Source organism: Neofelis nebulosa, chromosome 9 (genome assembly GCF_028018385.1).
Source record: "Neofelis nebulosa isolate mNeoNeb1 chromosome 9, mNeoNeb1.pri, whole genome shotgun sequence".
NCBI lineage: Eukaryota > Metazoa > Chordata > Mammalia > Carnivora > Felidae > Neofelis > Neofelis nebulosa.
The window spans coordinates 45,581,687-45,607,084 of NC_080790.1; the positions used below are offsets into that span (position 1 = coordinate 45,581,687).

A 25,398-nucleotide genomic window follows, 5' to 3' on the forward strand; every position below is an offset into this window, starting at 1 on the left:
TTTTCATAATTTGGCTTAATATCCAAATTACCAAGGACCAAGCATGAGAGATGGGTATTGCAATATCTCTACCTCATAACCCAGGCTATCTATCTATTGAGATCTAAGTTTCTCACTGAATTGCCACTAAGGAGCATCCTCACTTCAAGCCAGCAATTGAGCATGAGAAAGAGGAAGGTAAGAAGCTCCTTTGGTTGTACTACTTGAGCCAGTATATTCCTTGCAATCTGTTGCTTTTAGAAGAGTTTATGTCTTGCTATTTGGGGCACACACTTGATTGCTTTCTAATGGACTAGGCCTTGTACTGGAAACATTTTCCCCATCAAAGCCCTCAGCTAATTGAAATTGCATAAAAACAAACAAAAAAATGATTCCATTCTTGGCTAATGATCATAACCTTAGTCTCCTATATTCAACTATTGATGATCTTCCCCTTCAGTGCTGGTAAGGATAGATGATGGCACAGAAGAGACAAACAGTCACAACCTCTAGAGCAGAGAAATGGGGTAATTACAGTCAGTAAGTAGAAATGACAGTGTGTAACCCCCATGACAAGCATACACAAGATGGCTGACTCTTAACTGAGAGGGTCATCCCACCTGTGCTTTCAATATTTATAAATTCATAAGAGCAAAGAAAACATAGGCTTTTAAGGTAGATCAAGTGACTATTCAGTAGTCACCAGCCTCCATCCCTCACCTCGATGAAAAGAGAATGCCTCCCCACATCACTGAGGCTGGGCTTTGGGCAATGGAATGTTAGGAAATATGATGAGAATAGACCTTTGAAATATGCTTGTGTGGTTAGACTTGACTTCTTTTTTTTTTTTTTTTTTAATTTTTTTTTTAATGTTTTTTATTTATTTTTGGGACAGACAGAGACAGAGCATGAACGGGGGAGGGGCAGAGAGAGAGGGAGACACAGAATCGGAAACAGGCTCCAGGCTCCGAGCCATCAGCCCAGAGCCCGACGCGGGGCTCGAACTCACGGACCGCGAGATCGCGACCTGGCTGAAGTCGGACGCTTAACCGACTGCGCCACCCAGGCGCCCCAGACTTGACTTCTTGTGCTACTGCTTCCTGGGATGAGAGTCATGTAGAGTTCACTGGTCCTACAATGTAAGAAAGACATGTGGAGCAAACCTGAATCCAAGCTGCAGCTGGAACCAAGACCAGCTGAACCAAGCCTGGTCAGCCAGCTACCAATCAATCCACAGACACGGCATCAAGAATTAAATGCTTGCTATTGTGTATCACTGAAATGTTTTGTCATTAACTGTTATTTAACAATAGCTAACAGAATTATGGCTAATAGACCTTTGTTTGAATGAAGCCTTACAATTTATCAACTCTGTGATGTTGTCCAAATTACCTACCCTTCCTGAGCCTCAGTTTCCTCAAATGAAAAATCAGGACAAGTGTTTTATAGGTTTATTGTGAGGATTAAATAACTTAATGGATAGAAAACATTTCTGGAAATATTATTACTATTATTTTCCAAACATTAGGTATCTTCTTCTAGCAATTTTTTATCTCTAGGGGGAATATGGGAGCACCCATTAAAAACAGAGATCCAGGGGTGCCTGGGTGGCTCAGTTGGTTAAGCGTCCAACTCTTGGTTTTGGCTCAAGTCATGATCTCTTGGTTTTATGAGTTGGAACCTTGCATCGGGCTCTGTGCTGACAGCGCAGAGCCTGCTTGGGATTCTCTCTCTCCCTCTCTCTCTGCCCCTCCCCTGCTCATGCTGTCTCTGCCTCTCTGAGAAATAAATGAATAAACCTTAAAAAAAAGAAAAGAAATCCAAATGGACTCTTTTCTGAGTGGAACAACCAAACTGACTTAAAGAAGAAGGCAAGAGAACAAATGCAGTGTATGGTCACATACACCAGCGTTTCATCTCTCCAAGGATGGAATGACATTGTTTCAAATAAACACTACACAATTGTACAATTAATGTAGTCTATTTTGCCCACAAAAGAGATTCTAAGCAAAGAAAATGCATTTTTTTCAATGCTTTAAATTCAAAGGAAAAAAATATATTTATTTTACTTGCTTTTGATAAGGAGACTTAGAACACTGATGGCACACGTGGAAAAGTAAAAAGCAGGGGCTGTAGCAGAAGTCAGCAAGGTTGTCTTCATCCATACATCATGGTTTCACAAGCCCAAAAACAACCTCTTAGCAATTTATTTAATCTCTGAGAAGATTTTCTTCTTGAAAAGTATCAAAATATCAAATATCCCTGAAAGGTGCCAACATGGTCTACAGGGTAGTATCTTAGATAATTTCAGACTCTCTTCAAGGGGGTAAAGACGAAATGTGGGCCAGGATGCTAGCAACCATCTGTCACTCACACCAGAAAAAGCAAAACCTGACAAAAAGAAAAGCCAGAGTAAAACAAGGCCCCTTATAAATAGCCAAGGGTCAAGTGCTTTGTGTCTTTGGACAGTGTCCTGATAAAATTCCTTGAGGTTGCCTTCCAGGGAAGGCATTCGAGTGATAAATATGTTAATGGAGTGCATAATTCAGTGCAGAGATTCCCTTTCTAGGCATTCCTAGAAAATGTCTTCTGAACTCTCTGTCTCACCTTTCTGAGTTTTCACCGTTCCTACTCCTGTTCTTTTGCAAAGCAATGGTCCAGGAAGCTTTCCAGTTGTCCAGGAGGCCCCCCAAACCTGTCTTCCTCCATAGAGCTCCAGCTTCAGATTCTCTTTACAAATCTGTCTCTTCAAAACTGAGCTCCATTGCCAACAAACTCTGTGAGGCTTTATTAGCTGACAGGCTAGCTTTAGTTGACAGGCAAATTGAAAAGAAGTTAATGGCTAATACGGAAGTTTATTCACCTATTCCATACATACGATGTTGAATCAATTGCTTAACCGAAGCTTCAGTTTCATCACTGTAAAATAGGGATGGTAATACCCTTACATAATTCATGAATTTGTTCTGAAAATCAGTGAAATAATTGCATAGGCAAAAAGTGCTGGTTTTACTTCTTTGCATGTTGTCTGTTTGGATATCCAGTTCAAGATGTCCATTGGGGTGGGGACCCATGGAGACCCTGTAAGGCAAGATGCTTGAAAACAAAGCTTTGTTAAGAAAGTAAAAGATATGAAAATGAGATAATTTTCTAAATTTCTTCAGCATTTCAAGAATCTAGACTATAAACACTGAATCACATTGTTACTTTCATGATTAATAATACTGGCTAGGGGCGCCTGGATGGGTTAGTCGGTTAGGTGTCTGACTTCCGGTCAGGTCATGATCTTGCAGTTCTTGAGTTCAAGCCCCACACCCACTCTGTGCTGACAGCTCGGAATCTGGAGCCTGCTTTGGATTCTGTGTCTAACCTCTCTCTCTACCCCTCTCCCACTCACATTCTGTCTCTCTCAAAAATAAGTAAACATTAATTTTTTTAAAAATAATAATAATACTGACTAATGATCTGGCATTATCATTACCTCCCATTTATAGATAGGGGAACTAAAGTATAAAATAGTTTAGAAAATTGTCCAAGGTCACAAAATTTGTACCTAAACTGCCTGGCTTTGGTGTCGGTGTTTACAACAACGTTTTATTACTTCTAAGGAATTCCTAGGCTTAGTTTAATGCCAACATTACTATGGAACTTCTGAACTAGGGAGGAGAATGGAGATACGGAGAGAAATGGAAAAACAGAGAGAGAGGAGAAGAGAACTGACAAAAATGAATGTTACATAAGGGAGACACAAATGGCACAAATGGCAGGTGCCCTGATACACATGTGGAGCCCATGGGAAGTGTGGCTGCACTTTCTGGTGAGACAAAGCAGGTTCTGAGTTCAGTTTCCTCCAGATATCTTTGGTACCTTCGGGCAAGAATGGGATGCACACAATGAGGCTGGGCTAGCTAGTGAGCAACATAACACCCTGGCAAAGCCAATAAAAAGACCCTGTATGAGTCACACCAAGTAAACAGAATTTTGACCCCCATGGCCTTGAACCCCTTGTGTTCCACTCGTGTGTAGGTCACATTACATGGTAAAGGGGGACTTTGCTGATACAATTATGGTCACTAATCACTGGATCTTAAAATAGGGAAATGATGCTGTATTTATCCAAATGGGCACAATATAAAGCTGAGCCCTTAAAAATAGCATTCTCCTGGCTGGCAGTGGGTAAGAAAAGGAGTCATAGAGATGTAGCAGACAAGAATGTAGGTGATGCAGTTGAGGCAGAAGAGCATAGGGAGGTGGGGGCGAGAGGATGTCAGGTGGAGCAGAACAGCATGGCAGACAGACTCAACCTATTGTTGCCAGAAGCGGCCATATGCAAAGCACATAGGAATCCAGGTGGGTTTTGAGAGCTAGGAGCTAAGAAGGCGCTGTGGCTGAAAGCCAGCAAAGAAATGAGGCCTCAGTACCACAACCACCAGGTACTGAATTTGGCCAAAACCCTGAATAAAGTTTGAAATGGATTCTTCCCCAGCACCTCCAGTAAGAAACACAGCCCTTTAACATCTTGGTTTCAGTCTTGTGAGATGCTAAGCAGAGGACCCCGCCAAGTCCACTCGGGCTTCTGGCCCTCAGAGACTATCAGATATTAAATTTATGTTGTTTTCAGCTGCTAAGTTTGTGATAAGTTTTTTATGGCAGCAATAGGTGGCTCTCAGATCACACAACCACCTGGAGGGCACGTTCAGACACAAACTGCTGGGACCTACCGAGAGAGTTTCCCGTTCATCAGGTCTGGGGCGGAACTTAGAATTTACATTTTGACAGAGGGCATTTTTAACAAGTTATAACATTTCCAGATGAGGCTGATACTATTGGTCCAGGAATCACACTTTGAGAACCACTGTTGTAAACACAGACCATAGCCATGCATGCCAACAGAGGAACAGTGATCGGAAACACATGGGATATCTCTGTGGAGACTCTAGGATCAGTAATAATACCACCTCTTTTATTATTACAATTATCACTGTAATTGTTGTCATTACACTTTCTAAAAGGTATTTACACTTTTTAGGGGATCCAATGCCTTGAAATGATTCTCAACAGGAAAGCAGAAGGGTCATATTTAAATCAAACATGGTTGGGTCACCTGGGTGGCTCAGTCAGCTGAGTGACTGACTCTTGATTTTGTCTTGTGCCATGATCCCAGGGTTGGGGGATTGAGCTCCCCATCAGGCTCCACTCTGAGGGTGGATCCTGCTTGAGATTCATTCTCTCTCTCTCTTTCTCTCATCTCTCTCTCTCTCTCCCTCCCTCTGTGCCTTTACCTGGCTCAAGCTCTCTCTCTCTCTCCCTTTGTCTCTCCCCTGGCTTGAGCTCTCTCTAAAAAAAAAAAAAAAAAAAACAAACAAAAAAAAAACAATCAATCAATCAATCATACATGGTTTTTCAAACAGGTACCAATTCCCAATCTCTCCAAAAGTTCCAATATTTCCCCCTGGCACCTTTTCCTGTTACAATCACTGCCATCATAGTGATCACTGTGAAGAATGTAAAGTAACAGTAGGAGAGAGTCACCCGCCTCAGTTAACCAGAAGCAGAAACAAAGGTCAAGAAATACTTGCTTAATGGAGAATAAATGTTTCCAAAAAAACCCGTGTTCCTAAATAATTTTATTTTCAAGCTTTAAAAACATCTTCCAAATATTTTATCTGAAACACAATAGTAGTTCTATTTTCCTATTGTTAATAAAGACAGCTCTAATATCTAGGTACCCTATTGTAAGAGGTGTGTGTGTGTGTGTGTGTGTGTGTTTTCCTGGAGTTCAGAAGAATATGTGGGTATGGAAATATAGGCAGGGGTAGAAGTTGAGAAATAAAGACAGAGAAGGATAATCGATAACCCTTCAAATATCCCTAGAAAGTAGAGATCACACTGATTCCCTCCAGAATATACTCTGTTGCAATGGAACTGGGTTCAAATGGAAGTAGGGAAGAGGGATATTGGTACCCTGTGGTGCCCTATGTAGAAAGGGCATGGCCTAGTGGTTTAACCATGGAAAAGAGTTGCTTCTTATTTTTCTTCCATTAACTGTGCTCAATTTAAGCTCATTTCCTCTTTCTTTGACTGCAAGGAGGCAGCATACTGACCATTACTGTCTTCTATATAACCATTCAAAGCCCTGGCTCAGTGAACTGAGAGATGACCCAGGATACAAGTCACAGCTGCAATTATAGGATCCATCACCATTTTTATTCAAAGTTGAAGTGATATGTAATTTCCAACAGCTCTTTGCTCTTGCAGTTATCTGGGGAGTGAGGCAGTTATCTTGGATACCCTTAAAGCAAAGCTGAAGACTAGCCTTCAGTATTATAATATCTGTAAGACCTTTCTTTAAGTACATCCATACTTTTTAACAAAACACTTAACAAAAAAAATGTTCTGAACAAAAATATCATTCAAATATTTTCAAAAGGCTGTAATAACACTTCATGTTTAAGCATAAATGCCTACTAAAGGCTACCTGAATATTTTTTGAAAATACTATTATATTCTCCTCAGAGCCTGTTATTTCTTCTACACAAATAAACAAAGCTTCACCAAAAAGGAATATATGAAGGAAGCTCCACAGCCTCAAGACTTTCAGGATAACAAGTTTAGACTAATAATAATATAGCCTAGAGCCTGCTGATTAAAAAAGAAATAACCATGTCCATATCTTACTGAAATGGGTTTTTTATACTTACAATAGCATACTTATAAAATTTAAAACTATGTGCCAACTTAATAGAAATTCACTACTCCTGGAGTATGTTAATAGAAAGTCAGTACTTTGAAGTTCAAAATGAAAACTAGTATCTGTCAAATTCATTTCCTGGCTTTTCACTACATTCAGTCTCACCATTTAAATTCATTTTGGAGCATAAAGAAACTCAATCTACTCCTAAATTATGGCTTGTTTTCCATTTGGGTCTAAAACTATGTGATATGCAGGTAGGCAATGCTCACTCTGTATGCTCTGTTAGGTTTCCAAAGTCCCAACAAAGGATTCAGTTTTTCTGAACAAAATATACTTGGCCAAAGGTAAACATTTTCCTACCTATCATCATTCAGCAATGCTGCAGTTCAGATTTGGGAAGTAGATTCCAAACACTGAGAATAAGACTGTTAATATTTTAGATAACATATTTTGGGGAAGTATCTTTATAGTCCACAAGTAGCTTCAAATTGTTTAATAGGAACACAGCTTCTTTGGCAATTATTCTATGTCCTTCTAACTTCCTGTAAATTAGAATTCCATATGCAATGATTATATAACTCTAATCTTCACCAGAATCTCAACATTTCATATTCAGAGTACAGCAAAATAATCACCGAACTGCTCTTTTTATCTTCGGTCTCTTTAATATAATTCAGTCCAAACTAATCATCTAATACACTCCTTTTCTAGAAGACAAAATGACTGCTTAATTCTCTTTCCCAACAAACTTCAAGTCCTCTTTGTAGCATGGCTCGGCACTCCACTTTCTGACCGTGGTGTATTGGATCTTATTTCTTTAATAAAAATCTGTTTCCATCAGGTTTGGGCCACATTATAACACCTGGCTCATGCTGCTTTCCAAAGTCCCCTCCTGAGTGGGACATCCTCTTTCTTATCATCCAACATCCAAATATTGACCTCCTCCCACTCATCTTCTCGATGACTCCTACACTGCTACTGCATTTACAGTCAGGAACAGAAGATCTTACGTTTTTCTTTCTCTTTTTTAAATTTTTATTTATTTTTGAGACAGAGAGAGACAGAGCATGAACGGGGGAGGGTCAGAGAGAGGGAGACACAGAATCTGAAGCAGGCTCCAGGCTCCGAGCTGTCAGAGAGGCTCGGGAGCCCAACGAGAGGCTCAAACTCTCTGACTGTGAGATCATGACCTGAGCCCAAGTCGGATGCTCAATGAACTGAGCCACCCAGCTGCCCCAGATCTTATGTTTTTCAAATGTGGTTTGTTGTTAAGAAATGGCCATCAGTTTTACATAACCCACTTGATTATAAACTCATTAGGGAAAACTCAAATCAAGTTTTTTACTTCTTTCCATCATCTGTAGAATATGACAGGGTGTTGGGTCTACACTCTTCAAAAATGTTTGATTGAGTATGCACATATAAAATAAGATTCAAATAATTTTTTCAAGTATAATTTTTAATCTTTTCAATAGTGAAGTCCATTTCCTAGAGAAAAACATCTTTTAGACATAGTTTTAGAGATATTCTTTGCTCAGTACTTACTAGCAACCTAAGCGGTATTTTGGTATTGTTTAGAAAGTATTACTTCCTATTAGAGATTCTTTAATTCACATATTTAAAAATACATAGTTTCAGTGGTTATTTTAACTGTGTCGCTAGTTTTTAGTTATTATGTTTTAAAACCGGGTGTCATTTTTGTTTAGGAGAAACTTGGGCTTCCTTCAACAGACTAGTGAGGTCTGCTTTGATATTTCATTCACTGCCAAGTTCCACATGAGGAATTGTTTGCTAAGGACTTACATGCTCTGTAGGTTGGACCACAATACCTTTTAGGAAGTCTTCCTTCTCTTCACCAACCCAAATTACCTTTTGTCCCCAAGGCCCTGTGACTTTTCCTTTCTCTGAATTCCATCAGTGTTCCATCTAAGTAGAATGGTCACTACATAGCATTTAATTTGAACACAAATTGCCTTGTCTTGTTCTCTATTTGCTTCATATAAGTTTTGTCCTCTTTAATACACTCAGGGACAAGGACTCTGTACCCTTCACAATGATTAGCGTAGTGTTGGGTATTTAGTAAAAATGTTATGATTTGTGGACTTCACCCTTTGCCAACTTCAAGCCTCACAATCACACACACACACACACACACACACACACACACACACACACACAAAAGATGACTATAGTTAAAATGCAATACTAAGGCTCTAATGTAGGGGTTTTCAATTGAGAACACCACTTTAGATGTCACTTATCTGAAAGACTAAACAAAAAGTGGTTTTCATTTCTCAGAATGCCTTCAAAATTCTAGAAAGAAGTTAAATCCTGCATGTCCCTCTTTATTTCAATCGTTTATCCATCCAACCGTTCACTCATTCAACGCATGTGGACTAACCACGTAGTATTTCCAAGGCCCAGACAGGTGCTTTGGGAAACACCAAGGTGTTTCAGACTTGCTTAAGGCTCATTGGTGAGCCAAGAGTTGCTCTGCCTCATAGACTGTAAAAACAGAAAACATTCATCAAGAAAGGAGTGCTCAGAGAGGAGTTCAGCTAAAAATGAGCATCTGTAAGGCCATGATACTCCCACATCCACAGGACACTTAGATCAGTTGAAAGAGAAGTAACCGACAGCACCTCCAAATGTTGCATATGTCGATGGAGCAATATTGAGTAGTTTTTGCAACAGAAAAATGGGGAAAGAATCCCCTTTAGATTTGCTGCCAGAAAAGTGCTAGAAACAAAAATGAATCAGATTATGAAAAAGCATTCCAGTAACCCAAGAACAAAATAAAGAAAACAGAGTAATCATAATATTAAGATACAATATAAAAAAATAAATGCAGATATTTAGATAAGAGGCATTTTAAATTGTTAAGTGATTTAAGAATACTTAGTGGGGGGCGCCTGGGTGACTTGGTCGGTTAAGCGTCCGACTTCGGCTCAGGTCACGATCTCGCGGTCGATGGGTTTGAGCCCCGCATGGGGCTCTGTGCTGACAGCTCAGAGCCTGGAGCCTGTTTCAGATTCTGTGTCTCCCTCTCTCTGTGACCCTCCCCCGTTCATGCTCTGTCTCTCTCTGTCTCAAAAATAAATTAACGTTAAAAAAAAAAAAAAAAAAAAAGAATACTTAGTGGGGCGCCTGGCTGGCTCAGTTGGTTAAGCATTTGGGCTCTTGGTTTCAGCTCAGTTCACTATCTCATGGTGAGATACGCTTGTGAGTTTCAGACCTGCACTGGGCTCTGCGCTGGCAATGCAGAGCCTGCTCAGGATTCTCTCTCTCCCCCTCTCTCTGCCCCTTCCCCACTCTCTCTTTCTCTCTCTGTCTCTCTCTTAAAATAAATAAATAAACTTTAAAAATACTTAAGTAGTACTTCAGGATTTGTATTTTTTAAAGCAAGCTCTAGTGAGTTACTATATTTTATTTTAAAAATCAGAGTTAAAACCGTACATGTGCTGGTGAGTTAATAAGGAATTAAGTCACAGAACCTCAGACAGAAATGACTGAAGCCTCCCACCCCTGCCTCTTTCAGTCCCCCAAGATGAAGTGGCTTATTCTCCAGGTCTAAGGTCAACAGGCCCTGTTGTGCATCCAGTAGCAGCTACAGTAGTAAATGGGAACGAATTCACTGTATTGTTATCCTTGCCCCTTTCTTTGAATTGCTAATCTTGAAAAGCCATAACACATTACAGCAATTATATTTGCTTAGAAGTTTTTTTTTTGCAAGGATTGATATTTGAGCACCTGTGATACTGAGCCTATATTCCCCCTGATAAATCACCTGATTACATTTGTTGATAAAGAAAATCATACATGAAAAACAAAAACAATAAACCAGCTTTCCTTCTGGTCATCAGTGGCATTTAACTATGTGCGTATGAGCCAAAACACCACGTCAGGTGATATGCTTTGGTAAATACAAAAATAAAATGTAAAATGGCATTACGGAAATGCATATGAAGTTCTGTTAAATCCATACATTTCAAGGGAGTAATCCTTCCCATTTAATTCATAATTTCACAACAAAGATTTCATTGGAAACTCCTGGCCACTGGCTACAGTCTATTATCAGTATTTATCATTTTATGTTCCTCTCATCAAATCCTTGTGTGCTGGACTGCATTGGAGCTCTTGATCACTGGGAGAGACAAGATGTGTCAGGTCACCAGTACACAATGAGCACTCACTCTGCGCAGTTATTAGGCACTTCACATATACCACCTAATGCTATCCTCTCATTTCTGTAAGGTCAGTAAGATCACATCCCAATTTTGCAGATAAGGGAACTACAGCACAAGATGTTAAGTCATTTTTCCAAGGTTAATGGAATTTAACCAAGATCTGTTCCCCAAATCTGTGTTTTTTCCCAACATGCAGTTCAACTTCCCTAGGTTAAATACTTACTTTGCAGGTATTAAGTCTCAGGGGGCAGGCAAGTTAAGAAAATAGATGGCTTCAAGTAGCTTCACAGAAATATATGAATAAATCCCAAATGGATCATGTAAAGTAAAGCATTTTGGGAACGTTCCTGCTCTTTTAATTTGTCAGAGAAAACTAGACGTTTCTAACATGCATCTCTTGGTACCACTCTCGGGACATAAGTGAACAGATCACTGTGGATCTGATCCAATATGGCACTTCTTTGTTTCATGCATATTCCAAAAGTCTTCATCAAATAACTGAATACAGGTGAGTATCAGCCATTTCATTCTGAGGTGACCAGAATCACCTCAGGCAACCATCTGCAAGCTATTCAACATCTTTTTCCACTCTCACCTCCTTCCCAATTGCCTTATTGTAAGATGGGGTTTGTTTCCTCTTTCCCACAACTCATCTTTTCTTGCCTCCTAAGGCTTCACCCCTGCAATCACAACCTCTTCTTAATATCCTTAATTTATCCCCCTCTTCTGGTTCCTTCAAGTCAGTGGAAAGTCTTGTCCAAGTAAAAAACTAAATCAAACCCCTTTCAAACCAGAAAACAAACAAATAAAAACCTCCATCATACTCCTCTGTTGCCATTTTATGCTTCCTGTCCCCTTACATACTGACTTCTGGAAAGGATGGTCTATGATCCTTTTTCGACTTTCTCACTACCCACCTATTCCCCATCCCACAACAATCTGGCTACTGCCCTCACCATTCCACTGAAATTAGCCTTGCACAGTTACAAATGATCTTCTAGTTGCTTAATTCAATGGACACCATGTGCTTCTCCAGCTTATATACTAAAATTGGAAAGACGTGGAGAAGATTATCATGGTCTCTGGGCAAGAATAATAAGCAAATTCATGCAGTGCTTCATATTTTTATAGTAGGAACTCATTTTGTTATATATAGACATATCTGGTTTTGGAGAATATATTTGCATACAGAAAAAGTAGAAAGATACACATCAAAATTTTAGCGGTAGTTATGCTGGGTGATAGGATTTAGGGCAATTCTTAATTTATACATACAAATATATATATTTCACTACATATGCATGTGTATATATATGTATATACATATATATTTCAATGTGTCTAATGATATTTCTTATAAAATTATATTTCTTATCATAAAAATAAACATATCACCTCAAAAATTCAGTGACCCTTTCTCAGTTCTTTCCTTATTTGACCTCTAAGCAGTATTTGACAGTAATACTATTATTCTCTTGGCTTAAAGGACACCACTCTCCCCTGCTCTTCCTCCACTCTCTTGGCATCTTGTCCTTAGTCTCTCCCTCTTCTATGCATAGTGTCTGGGTAGGCTTCAATCATGTCAGTGGCTTATATGATGCTGCAAACTCCCAAATCTATTTCTCTAGCTCAGGATTTCTGCCCGAGTTCTAGCCTCCTATATGCCATCATTTACTAGGTTTCCAAACACTCCAACATGAACTCATCCTCTTTACCCCAAAATTGGTAATTTTATGCTTCTATAGTCATATGTCAATGAACAGAACCACTATCAATCTCCCTTGTCAGAAATGGAGAAGTCATTCTTTATTCCTTTCCTTTCTCTTACCTCCTATATCAAATCATCACTGCTCTCATCAAGGCTGTCATCATTTCTTCTTTAGGGTTATTGAAACAACCTCTTGACTGTCATGTTGGCCTCAGTCTTAGCCTCCTCTACTCCCTCCTCTATTCTGCAGCCTTAGTGGTTTTTCCAAAATATAAATTACATCATGTCTGTGTTGAAAAGCCTCTGATGACTCCCTTCGCCTAAGGATAAAGTTCCAATTATATTTACTGTCCTCCAGTATAGACTTATTACTCAGCATTCATCCACCTTACATTTTCAGTCTTTGTGAACTCTAGATTTAGTGACTGCTAGCGATTCTCCAAACATTCCATATTTTCTGACACCTCTAATCTTTTGCCCATGTTACTCCATCTCCAAAAACCTTCTTCCCTGTTTTAAGTTGATTTACTCTCAGTTATCCTTTGAAACTCAGCTCGGGCTTCATTTGTTGACCCACTTAGACCACACTTGCTCTCAGAGCACATTTGCTTCCCTCTACTGTGCTAGGAATCACATTCTATTTTAATTATTCATTCATTTGTCTCTTTAATAGTAGAATGTTGAGATCCTTGAGGCAAGGACTGTGAATTTAATTTTTTAAATATACACATAAGTAAACAATTGGCATAAAAAAGGCAACTGCTTCCCAGCAGATACTAAACAAGGTCTCTTGAATAAATTTACCTATAAGATATTTCAGTGTCATTCTTCAAAAGTCACTAAAGTAAATATAAGTGCATCTAAAGGTATTTGTTCAACCCCTGTACTGACAAGTTAAAGAGCTCAAAATTCAGGAAGAGCTCCAAGAAAAAAAAATCAGAACTTGAATTAGAGCCATTTTTACTGACAAGCATAAGGTCTTTTAAGCTGGCACTTTGCTGCAGGAATGCCATGATGTAATGCAGGGAACACAGCACACGAAGTGAGAAAAACAGTTTCTAGTTATATCTTTACTTTCCAGCCACCCAAATGATTCCCTTGGCAAATCACCTGCTTCATCTGAAATTGTAAGGCAACACCTTTACGAGCCTGAAAGGACCAGATGGTCTTCTGTATTCCCTTTAGCACTAAAATAAATAATTATAACATTTCCATGAGCATGTGTTTCAACAAATTATTTTCAGTTCTTATAATACAAACCACATAATATACTAAATATATATGATAATTGGGGGGCTTATTTAAGTAAGGAGGTCCTTAAGGACTACCAAGTAAGCTCTGTTAAATAAATTGAAATACTGTCTTTTGCACACCGGTGGTATTACTGATCTCACAACAGGAAGGCATGGCTCTACATGCCTTGGCTCTTCAATACTAGAGAGAAATTACCTGCCACCAGTGAACCTTGATCCAAACTCCTCCCTCTAATCTGACCAAAGACAGGCATACATAAAATGCTCCTTTGACTAAATGGAAAACAGAGGGAAACGAAAGTCCTCAAGTAACACTCAACACAGAATTCTATTTAAAATATAAGATAATTAATATGGAAAATATGGCATCTCACATACATCTTCCTCCAATAATCCTCAAAACTTACTGCTCTTTCTCTTAAACACAAACTCAATTCATTCAAATATTGTGTATCCACAGGTTTGTGTTAGGCCCGGAATCTTTTTCCAGCCCAGGGAAGAGACTTCTAAGTATTCCATGGCAATTATGTGGAATTCCACATCACTGGAATTTCCACTTTGCCATTTTTTAGTTCAAGTTTGGGTTTGTCCCCAAATGAGATCTGACAGCAAGTGAGCTGTGGACTTCTGGGAAAGGTTTTCCTAGAGAGTAGGCAGATCTGTTATTCTTCCTTGTGTGCTACTGTAACTACATGTAACATTCCGGCATCCATTTGTGACAATGAGGGGAGACCATGGCAACAGCTGAAGATAACAGAGTAGAAAAAAGGAGGGTACTTTGGTCTTTTATGACAATAATACATTTAATTAACCAAGAGTGAAACCATCCTGTCTTTAGAAATAGTAGATATGATTTCATATTTGCAGCCAAAATCCTTCCAACTGATAAAATACTACTGAGTGTTCTCAAATAGCATTCCTTGTGTTGAAATCGGTGGGCTTGTGATACATACGAAGGGATTGGCAAATTATAACCTGCAAGCTAAATCTGCCCACCAGCTACTTTTTAAGTGAAGTTTTACTGGAACACAGCCACACTTTTCTTGTATTGTCTGTGGTTGCTTTCCTGCTACAACAGCAGAGTTGAGTACAGAGAGAGTATAGCCCACAAAACTGAAAATATTTAGTATCTGCCTCTTCACAGAAAAAGTCTGTCAGCCCCTGTTCTGTGCCAGCAGATCTCAACTGGGGGCTGCATCACCCAGAAATGCTTTCCAGGCACCATTTTGGATGTTCTGATCATTGTGAAGTTGTACAGGTCAGGCTTAATGTTAAAATCCTACATGACAAAGGATAACCGCACCCAAAATGCCAATAGGGATCCTGTTGAGAAACACTACTCATCGTCACTATGATAAGCCTTAACTATGTGCCACATCTTGGGCCCCATGAATTATACTTTACAATGCACCTACCACCTCAAGTTGGAAGGACTCACCTCCATAGGCAAACAGCAAACTAAAAGCATAGTACTGAGCACACCATTGATCCTCACTAGACATTTATTGATTAATTACAGGAAATATATTTACCATGATTTGGGGGCTATTCTTTTAAATTAGAATTTTCCAGTTTGGAAAATTGTTTCCATGCAAGCACAACCTTCCAAGTTCTATTCTAAAATACAAGTTGGCTCTGCACACAATTTTTATTGACGCATATTTTATTTTATACTCATGAATTTTTAAGTGCTTTCTACTTTCAATTTTACAGAGTGATTATAATTTCCTTGGAGTTGCTTTTATATTAAGCAGTATTTTATAAATAATGATAATTATTCTAATTCCTGCTTTAATAAAAGGACCTTAAAATATTTTATTGAAAGGAACTAAATTAGCCTCACTATAGTATAGAGATCTAAACTTGAGGGAAAAACATATGCATCTGAAACCACTGTAATTGTTTCACATTCAAGAAATATATAATCTTAACTATATAGTCAGCTGAAACATGAAAATTATAGGGGTTTTAAAATACGTAAATTGCATCCATAAAAAACAATTCCAGAGACATAAAACAAATCTATCCTCAGTGGCATATATCACAGGTCCTATATATCATAATTCACCTAAAATTGTCATTTCAGTCAAGAAATTGAACTAACAACTAGTTGGAAAACCAGGCTAAAGTACTGCTTCATTCACACCAGAAGGCTGAAGTGGCTTAGATCTTTAGGAAACAGCCAAGTGGCACTTCAGTCTTTCATATTTGAGCCACTTGGGTTTTCTTCCTGCTTTACAAAGTATATAAGGCAGTGTGATGAAGGCAATAAGGTGCACTAAACTTCATATGTTGCAAATATTATCCCAGTTTACTAAATCTTTTCACGTTCTTTGAGAGGATTTCTTGCATATTTATAAAACAAAACCTCCTAAAGTTCTCCTAAATATTGAATAAAGAATGCCACCAACTTCTCTACTATCTAAAATGGTTGCATTGTGGGGCACTTGCGTGACTCAGTCGGTTAAGCGTCCAACTTTGGCTCAGGTCATGATCTTGTGGTTTGTGGGTTTGAGCCCCACTTTGGGCTCTGCGCTAACAGCTCGGAAGCTGGATCCTGCTTTGGAATCTGTCTCTCTCTCTCTCTCTCTCTCTCTCTCTCTCTCTCTCTCTCTCTCTCCACCTCCCCTGCTTATGTTATCTCTCAAAAATAAATAAACTTAAAAAAATTAAAATGGTTGCATTGTATATATGAAACTTATTTGCTATGTAACATCCCCCTGATTAGATAGCAAATATTGCTAAGGTATCTCTGCCTGGGAGACATGCAGTGGTCATTTCAGCTTGGACCTCAAACATGAACAACTACCCACACACACAAAGTGTAAAATATTCCTCTCATGGGTGTATAGGACACTGTTCTTACCAGTATGGAGATGGCAGACAGAATACACACAGGACCACACACCCAGATAAAGAAAACTATTTGGTTGAACAGAAAGATAAAAGCAAAATTAGGAGATAACACATACATCAAATAGCATTATGAGCACAGCATATGGTAAGAAAGGCAAACCTCCAAAATGAATATGCTTATAGGGAATACTGAGAAATACACCAGAGAAACTCAAGGCCCTGATAAAATGCAGCAGAAAAAAAACCCAAAACAAAATCTGCTATGAGATGAAAGAGGATCCTACAACCTAGATGAAAAGAACACAACCAGAAAAACAGGCCTGCAAGCCTGCACAATGAAGGGTTTTGACCAGTTTTCAGTGAAATAATATATCCAGGGGCACTGGGTCAGTCGGTTAAGCATCCAGCTCTTGGTTTCAGCTCAGCTCATGATCTCATGGTTCGTGAGTTTGAGCCCCACATTGGGCTCCACGCAGACAGCACAGAGCCGGCTTGGGATTCTCTGCCCCCCTCTCTCTGTCCCTCCCCCATGCACACTATCTTTCTTTGTCTCTCTCAAAAATAAATAAATAAACTTAAAAAATGTTTTAAAGAAATTGTCATGCAAATATACTAGATCATTCACACTCTGTTATATATTCATGTGTAGAGCAAAATGTACATAACTCTCAGCTTAATGACAAACTCAGTTCTCTACTCTCACCACACACACAAAAAACTACTTGGTTCTAGAAAGAAGTTGAAGGCCTACCCACGTAGCACTGTTTACCATGTATACCTGGAACCAGCGTTTCCTATGTCACCACTACAATCAAGGCTGTAATACCCAAACAAGGCAAAAGTTGGGTAATAACACCACTTTTAAACTAGACTTTGAATTACACAAAATGATTTATCGTAATTGGGAAAGAATTACAAAATACAGATAGAAGGAAAAATTATCTCAAATTCCACTCTTAACACTTCGGTGTATGTTTCATGACAGACTGTTTGTTTCTGTGTTTTATATTTACTATGTGTATTGAAAGTTTTTCTTTAAAATGGGGTCCAGCATGTGCACTGTTTTAAACAACCTGTTTTGTGCCCAAGATCAAAACATATGAAAGAGCATCTGTACATTTTTGGGAACAAATACTCTTTGCTCTTCTACATAAACAGTTGTTTTGACGGTAAGCTGGTACTGTACTTTTTGAATTAAAATTTTTGATTCTCACATATTTTCAATTTCAATCAAATCAATTTCCAATAATTTACCTTAATGATAAAATTTATAAAACACGATTCTCACAAGTTTCATTATATTCTCATATATTCTCATAATTTGGAAGACTGCATAAAGGCCAGTGTAGCTGGAACACAGAAAAAGAGACAAGGGTAGGATGGAAGGTGAGAACTGGGAAGGGACAGGTCTCAGGAGGGCTCATAGCACAAGGGCAAAAATGTGGATTTTGTCCTCTGTGCAAAGGGAAACAAATGTGGAGTTTCCAGCAGTACAGAGATCAGCTTATGTCAATTTTTATGATCTCCTTCACCATGCATATGACTACTCTAAAGTCAGAGTTGTTAGGTTTCTGAAAAATACGCCTGAAGAGCCATGGAGAGGGGAAAAGAGGACAAAGCTGCTGTCTCTTAGATAAGAGAGTAAAAACTCCTGAGAAAAATCTAGAGGCGCCTGGGTGTCTCTGTCAGTTAAGTGTCCAACTCTTGATTTCGGCTCGGGATATGATCACATGGTTGTGGGATCCAGCCCCACGTCACGCTCTGCACTGTCAGCAGAGCCTGCTTGGGATTATTTCTTTCCCTCTCCCTTTGCCCCTCTCCCCACTCACACTCTCTCTCTCAAAATAAATAAATAAACTTAAAAAAAATCTAAAAATATAAGAACTATATTGTGAAGCTGAAGAAAATAAAATTAACAAACAAGTTGGTGACAGTGGAAGATAGTAAGTCAGAGGTCATCTAAAAAGCACGGAAGAAAAATTCCATCAGGGAAAGAAAATAGGTTAACAAAAATTAAGTAATATCCATGGTTAAAATGAGAAATCTGAACTGCTTCTATGGAACAAAAATAATTCAGTCTTGGACCACTCTTAAGTGAAATGTTATTAATTCTTTAAAAGCTTAACTACTTAGATTTTCAATAAAATTTTTATAAAGAAAAAAATTCATTTGTTCCACAATTGACAACTTCATCAACTTTAAGCAACATCATCAACTTTAGATTAAAAATTTTTAACGTATTTGTGAAATAGGAAAACCTAGGTCAAAATATCAACTAAGTTGCTCAAGGACTTCTCAAGAATGACTTAAAATCATGAATATTCTATTTTTAATAAGTCTAGTCTATGGAAATATACAATCTATTGAGCAAAGAATTCATCATTAGATATGATATCTTTATGATTTGGCACAGTGTCAAGGCTATTCAAGGAACAGTATGTTTCCCCTCATTAAGTATGATGTCTGTATTGAACAGCATGTTTTAAAGACATCGAGTGTCAAAAACCTTGAACAAGAAATGTTAACACTCTGATAATGTGTAGTTAAACACTAAATAAACTAACAATATACTCCAAAAATAAAGCATCAATTGAATATATTTGGACCGGGAGTTACTTATGTGAAAAATTTCTAAATCCACTTGAAGCACAAACATTAACAGTCAAAATACGCTACAGTGGGATCCCATTTTTATACCAACAATGGAAAAATAAGATTTAATAGAGAAGTGCCATGATACAACAAAGTGGGTGGGGGGGTGGTGACCATACGTTTATGAAGACAGAATTCAACCTGTGATGTAATTGCAGTTAGGATGTAACCAGGCCTGAAATAGCAAAACCGCACTTTATCTGTTCAACCAGATTTGTCATACACCCACGGGAAATGTGTTTCTAGGAGGAGGCGGCAGGCAATAGTGTACTGGGTATTCACATAATGATAATCATCCTACAAACTTCCCTTAAAGTAGCTCTGAGAACATGGATGTGTAGCCTTAGTACTGTGTGTGTCAAACCCTCCTGGCATATTTTGAACAACTGTGGAGCTCCTTCACTCCTTGGATTCACATGCTAACTTGTTTTTGTGACTTAAGGCAAATGGAAAGTCACTGCTGAAATAATTAAGAACCACAGCCTTTCTAGAGTTGGAAGAAATCTGGTTTTTTTTTTTAAATAACACATTCTTCATTTGATGGCAAAACCATCTATATCTTTAGAAGCAAGTTTGTAACTCTTTCCTTCAAGTGGTGATCTCATACGATAAGGCCAAAATACATTCCCGGAGCTGCAGCCCCCAAAAGGTTTAGCACTGAAGCAGTTCTGAAAAGAAATTTACACATAAGGTAAGAGCCGGGGATGGGAGATCTTGGAAAATCTACATCTAAACTATACATCTTTACTAAACTCAGAATCATGCTCATGATCTATGCATAAATTATTGAACATGTAAGATTGTTATTTATATAATGTTTGTATAAGTATTCTGGAAAATGTCCTTACTGTAATCATCTCTATCTCCCTGCCCCCATCTTACACCTCTCCATTTAACCCACCATTCACCCCAGAGCAATTGTTCTAAGCTACAATCCATTGTTGTCTTCCTGTCCTTCAGCAGTTTGCCATCACCTCCCACCATGCAAAGTTATTCAGCATCTAGCCTTGCTTAGCTGTCCACACTGATCCTCATACCTCATCCTCATTGTACTTTTCAGATTCACAGTCATTTCCCACGCCTTTCTTAAGTCTGCAGGACTCCAAATATACACACATACACACAACCAACTCGATATTCCCAGGACACATGTGTCCACCTAAACATATAGGGTTACACAGAACTGTGCCCTCTGTGAGACTCTTTTTTTTAATGTTTACTTATTTTTGAGGGAGAGAGATAGGGAGACAGTGCAAGCAGGGGAAGAGGAGAGAGAGAGAGGGAGACACAGAACCCAAAGCAGGCTCCAGGCTCCGAGCTGCCGGCACAGACCCTGAATTGGGGCTCAAACCCATGAACCGTGAGATCATGACCTGACCCAAAGTCGGACGTTTAACGGACTGAGCCACCCAGACGCCTCTGTGTGCCTCTCTCTTGCCCAGCAAACACCCACTGCCCTTTCATGTCTCAACAAAAGCGTGTTGGTTTCTGTCTTCTGTGTTTTTTGACACACCACTCTAGGTAGAGTTGGGAGTGCATGGCACAATAACTTACTCTTTAATTGTGTATTTATATGTCCCTCCCTCAAATAGGCAGAGTCTCCATCTTCAGACTCCCAGTATGAACCACAGTGCCTGACATTCAGGAGACTTTTAAATTAATGTATCAGTTAAATCCATAATTTAGCATATACATGTATTTATGAACTTGAAAAACTCATCTCTATTTATTCTACATTTATATATGCTTATAAATTAGAAAATGATGCAAATTAAAACATTTCCATTTCTTGGAATATGACAGAATTTCCCACTGTACAGAAAACAAGACACAATCCTTACGCCAGGACCATTCATATCTCACAGATACTTTATTAAAAGAGAAAAAGATAAACAGAAGACCATATTCATTTTTCATTAATTGTATAATAATATTGGGTGAATATTGGTAACCTTAAGGTTTCAAGTAAATGTGTAATATTTCTTTAATTTAGGTATATTTTAGTTTTTTTATTAAGACTTTATTTTTTAGAGCACTTTTAGGTGTACAACAAAATTGAGAGGGAGGTACCGAAATTTCCCATATACCCTCATCCCCACCTATACATAGACACTCCCATTATCAACATCACTCACCAGAATGGTACATTTTTTTTTTTTTACCAAGAATGAAACTACATTGACATATCATAGTAACCCAAAGTACATAGTTTACCTTAGGGTTTATTCTTGGTATTGTACATTCTGAGTTTGGACAAATGTATAAAGACATACAACCTTCATTATAATATCATTCAGAGTATTTTCACTGCTCCAAAAATCCTCTGTGCTCCACCTATTCAACTCTTTCCCTCCCCCATCCCACCTCACCCCCAGAAATCACTGGTATTTTTATGGATTCCACGGTTTTGCCTTTTATATAATGTCATATAGTTGGAGTCATACAATACTAGTCTTTTCAGATGGGTTTCTTGCACTTAGCAATATGCATTTAAGGTTCCTCCATGTTTTTTCATGGCTTGATAGGTCATTTCACTTCAGCTGAATAATATTCTATTGCCGGATATATCAGTTTGTTCATCCATTCATTTACTGAAGGACACCTTGGTTCTTTCCAAGTTTTTACAATTATGAATAAAGCTGCCATCAACATCATTGTGCAGGTTTTTGTGTAGATGTTTTCAACTCCTTTGAGTAAACACTAAGGAGTGCAGTAGCCAAATCATATGGTGAGAGTAGGTTTAGATTTGTAAAAATACTGTGGGACTGTCTTTCAAAATGACTATACCATTTTGCAGTTCCACCAGCAATGAATAAGAGCTCCCACTGCTCCACATCCTCACCGGCATCTGGTGTTTTCAGTCTTCCAGGTTTGGGCCATTTTAATACTTGTGTACCAGTATGTCACTGTTGTCTCAACTTGATTTCCCTGATGACATATGATGTGGAACATCTTTTCATAAATCCACTATCTGCACAGGCTTTTTTTGCTGAGTGTCTATTAAGATCTTTGGCCTATTTTTTATTGGGGTTTCTTGTTTTCTTATGATTGAATTTTAAGGGTTCTTTGTATCTTTTGGATAACACACTTTTATCAGATTTGTGTTCTGTAAATATTTTCTCCCAGTCTATGACTTGTTTTCTAATTCTCTTAATACTGTCTTTTGCAGATAAGTTTTAAAATTCAATGCAGCCCAGATTATTTCTTTCTTTCATGGATTGTGGCTTTGATGTCATAACTTAAAAGACATCACCATACCCAAGGTCATTTAGGTTTACTTCTATGTTATCTTTCAGGAGTTTTATAGTTTTGTGTTTTAGGTCTATAATTCATATTGAGTTTTTATGAGGGTATAAAGTTTTCGTCTAAACTCATATATATGCATATATAAATTCTTGCATGTGGATGTCGAGTTCTAGCACCATTTGATGAAGTGACTATCTTTGCTTCATTGAATTGCTTTCACTTATTTGCAAAAGATCATTGACTATATTTATGGAAGTCTATTTCTGGGCTTCCTATTCTGTTCCATTGATCTATCTCTCTATACCTTTACTAATACCAACATTCTTTTAATTACTGTAGCTTTATAACAAGTTTTGAAGTTGGGTGACTTAAGTCTTCCAACTTTATTCTGCACCTTCAATATCATGATGAGTATTACAAGTCCTTTGACTCTTTACAAACTTTAGAATCAGTTAGTTGATATTCATAAAACAATTTGCTGGGATTTGATTGGACTGCAATGAATCTGTAGATCAAGTTAGAAAGTACCAATCTTTTGAGAATTTTGAGTCCTCTTACCCATGAAAGTACAATATTCTCTCCATTTATTTAGTTACTTGATTTTGCTCATTAGAGTTTTATAATTTCTTCATATAGATCTTACGCCTTTTTTGTTAGATTTATATTTAGGTATTTCTCTTTTTTGATGCAAATCTAAATGATACTGTGTTATTAATTTCAGATTCCATTTGTCACTGATAGTATGTAGGAAAGTAAATGAATTCTGTATATTAACATTATATCCTGCAACTTTGCTATAATTTTTTTTTAGTCCAGGAGGGTTTTGTCAATTCTTTTAGATTTTCCACATTGATGACCATGTTATCTGTGCACAAAGATAATTTTATATCTTCCTTTCTAATCTGTATATATTTTATTTCCTTTTCTTGACTTTTGTATTAGCAAGGTCTTCTAATATGATGTTGAAAAGGAGTGGTAACAGGGCACATCTTGCCTTGTACCTGATCTTAATGGAAAAGCTTCAATATTCTCACTAATAAGTATGGTGTCAACTGTAGATTTTTTATAGCTATTCTTGATCAGTTTATTTTGCCTAATATTTTGTTCTCCTCTATTCCTAGTTTTTTAAGAATTTTTGCATCTTTATGTTCATAAGAGATAATGATCTGTAGTTTTCTTGTAATGTCTTTGCAGGCTTTGGTATTAGGGTAATGTGGCTTCAGAATTAGTTAGGAAGTATTTCCTCTGCTTCTATTCTCTGAAAGAGATTGTAGAGAATTGGTATCATTTCTTCCTTAAATGTTTGGTAGTATTCACCAGTTAATCCATATGGACCTGTGCTTTCCATTTTAGAAGGTTATTAACTATTGATTCAAGAAGGTTATTAATTAATGATTCAATTTCTTTAATAGATATAAGGCTATTTAGATCATCTATTTCTTCTTGTGTGAATTTTGGCAGATTGTGTCTTTCAAGAAATTGGTCTATTTAATCCAGGTTATCAAATCTGTGGGCATAGAGTTGTTCAGAGTATTCCTTTACTATCCTTTTAATTTCTGTAAGATTTGTAGCAATGTCTTCCTTTTTAATTTCTGATATTAGTAAGTTTTGTCTTCTCTTTGTTTTTCTTAGTTAGCCTAGCCAGAGGCTTATCAGTTTTCATTGATCTTTCAAAGAACCACCTTTTGGTTTCATTGATTTTGTTTAATTTCCTGTTTTCAATTTCAGTGATTTCTGCTCCAATTCTTACTATGTCTTTTATTATTTACTTTTGACTTACTTGGATTTGCTCTTCTTTTTCTAGTTTCCTAAGGTGGAAACCTAAATGATTGATTTTATATCTTTCTTCTTTTCTAATATACAAATCCAATGATATAAATTTCTCTCTAAGCTCTGCTTTCACTATATCCCACAAATTTTGGTATTTTATTTTCATTTTCATTTAGATCAAAATATTTTAATTTTTCCCTTGAGATTTCTTCTTTGACCCACATGGCATTTAAAAATGTGCTATTTAGGGGCGCCTGGGTGGCACAGTCGGTTAAGCGTCCGACTTCAGCCAGGTCACGATCTCGCGGTCCGTGAGTTCGAGCCCCGCGTCAGGCTCTGGGCTGATGGCTCAGATCCTGGAGCCTGTTTCCAATTCTGTGTCTCCCTCTCTCTCTGCCCCTCCCCCGTTCATGCTCTATCTCTCTCTGTCCCAAAAATAAATAAAAAACGTTGAAAAAAAATTTTTTTTAAAAAAATAAAAATGTGCTATTTAATCTCCACATATTTGGGGATTTTCCAGTTATCTTTCTGTTATTGATTTTTTGTTTTTGTTGTTTAATTCCATTGTGGTCTAAGAACAGACACTGCATAATTTTTATTCTTTAAATTTTCTTAATGTATCTTTAGTGATCCAGAATGTGGTTTATCTTGCTGAATATTTTATGTGAGCCTAAAAAGAATGTGTATTTTGCTATTGTTGGATGAAGCAGTCTATAGATATCAATTATATACAGTTAATTGATGGTGTTGTTGAGTTCAAGTATGTTCTTACTTATTTTCTGACTGCCATATCTGCCATTCCTCTTCCTGACAGAGAGAGGTATTGATGTCTGCAACTATGATAGTGGATTCACCTATTTCTCCTGGTAGTTCTACTGGTTTTTGCCTCATAGAGTTTGAGGCTCTGTTGTTAGGAGCAAACATGTATCTATATAATTGAAGTACTTACTTCCACAGTGCCTACTTTCCCAGATGCTCTTTTCTATTTTATTATAGTTTTGAATTATTCATCAGGCCTCAGTATACTGATTTCTCAGCCCACTAATATCAATC

The 25,398-nt window shown here is 37.8% G+C and overlaps 1 protein-coding gene and 1 non-coding gene across 5 annotated transcripts in view; one reads left to right on the plus strand and one right to left on the minus strand.

Moving 5' to 3' along the window:
• The window catches only part of CTNNA2 (catenin alpha 2), a 1,103,782-nt gene that overhangs the window by 964,190 nt on the left and 114,194 nt on the right, over positions 1-25,398 (minus strand). The gene's annotated exons all lie outside the window — the stretch shown is intronic.
• On the plus strand, positions 11,885-11,987 carry LOC131486422 (U6 spliceosomal RNA). Its single transcript, XR_009249331.1, has one exon. It is a non-coding gene; the product is annotated as a U6 spliceosomal RNA (small nuclear RNA).